Here is a 1,744-nt window from a genome sequence, read left to right on the forward strand (position 1 = left end):
GGTTCCCGCCATTCTCCTGCCTCAGCCTCCCGAGTAGCTGGGACTACAGGCGCCCGCCACCTCGCCCGGCTAGTTTTTTGTATTTTTTTTTTAGTAGAGACGGGGTTTCACCGGGTTAGCCAGGATGATCTCGATCTCCTGACCTTGTGATCCGCCCGTCTCGGCCTCCCACAGTGCTGGGATTACAGGCTTGAGCCACCGCGCCCGGCCCCTTATTTTATTTTTAATTGACATATAATAATTGCACATATTTATGGAGTACATAGTGATGTTTGGATCCATATAACGTGTAGTGATCAGATCGAGGTAATTAACATATCTGTCAAATCAAACATTTATCATTTCTTGGTATTAGGGTCATTCCACACCCTCCCTCTAGCTATTTGAAACTGGTCCCCTCCAGTGCTACAGAACACTGGATGGAACTTGTTCCTTCTGTAATTTTGTATCCTTTAGCAAATCTCTCCCTATCCATGATTGTTTTCTTTCCCAAGAATCAGCAAATCGTCCCACATCGGAAGAGACTACTACTGTGGTGATCAGAATTTCTAGCATTGGACCTGGGGGGAGGAGAGGTTGCCAGGAGTCTTCCTCCCTCAAGCCTGCCATTCTCCCTGGGGTCACATCAGAGCTGAGCTCTGTTGAGGCTACTCAGAGTGTGGGCTTTGGCACCAGGCGGACCTGAGCTTGAAGCTCTTGTCACTTGTTACTGGGGTTCTTGATTTTCACTTCTTTACCGTGCTCCTGCAGCTTTTCCTGTTGGTCCATTAATGACATAAGAGGCAACTGATCACGCTGATGGGTGTACGGTTAGGGTAAATGAATGAGAGGGCGACTGATCATGCTGATACGTGTACAATTAGAGTTAACAAATGACATGTCAGAAAAATGTAAAACAGGAAGTGTTAAAGTAAAATATATGCTAATAAGCAGAAAAACTGAAGCAAAACTCCCATAATATAATTTTTTAAATGAGCCCCTTCTATGGGAATTTAATTACTTTTTTTCTGTTTAAAATAATCCCTTTGGGGCCAGGCACAGTGGCTCACACCTATAATCCCTGCACTTTGGGAGGCCAAGGTGGGAGGATTGCTTGATTCCAGGAGTTTGAGACCAGCTTGAGCAACATAGGGAGACCCCATCTCTACAAAAAATACAAAAATTAGCTGAGTGTGGTGGTGCATGCTTGTGGTCTCAGCTACTTAGGAAATTGAGGTGGGAGGATCGCTTGAGCCCAGGAGGTCAAGGCTGCAGTGAGCTGTGATTGTACAACTGAACTCCAGCCTGGGCAACAGAGCAAGACTTTGTCTCAAAAATAATAAAATGGGCCGGGCACCGTGGCTCACACTTGTAATCCCAGCACTTTGGGTGGCCGAGGTGGGCAGATCACAAGGTCGGGAGTTCGAGACCAGCCTAGCCAATATATGGTGAAATCCTGTCTCTACTGAAAATACAAAAATTAGCTGGGCATGGTGGTGGGCACCTGTAGTCCCACCTACTTGGGAGGCTGAGGCAGGAGAATTGCTTGAACCTGGGAGGCGGAGGTTGCAGTGAGCCAAGATGGCGCCCCTGCACTCCAGTCTGGGCAACAGAGTGAGACTCCATCTCAAATAATAATAATAATAATAATTTTAAGAAAATAATACCTTTGGGCCGGGCGCGGTGGCTCAAGCCTGTAATCCCAGCACTTTGGGAGGCCGAGACGGGCGGATCACGAGGTCAGGAGATCGAGACCATCCTGGCT

The sequence above is a fragment of the Rhinopithecus bieti genome, unplaced genomic scaffold (genome assembly GCF_001698545.2).
Source record: "Rhinopithecus bieti isolate Rb0 unplaced genomic scaffold, ASM169854v2 scaffold_62034, whole genome shotgun sequence".
Classification (NCBI taxonomy): domain Eukaryota; kingdom Metazoa; phylum Chordata; class Mammalia; order Primates; family Cercopithecidae; genus Rhinopithecus; species Rhinopithecus bieti.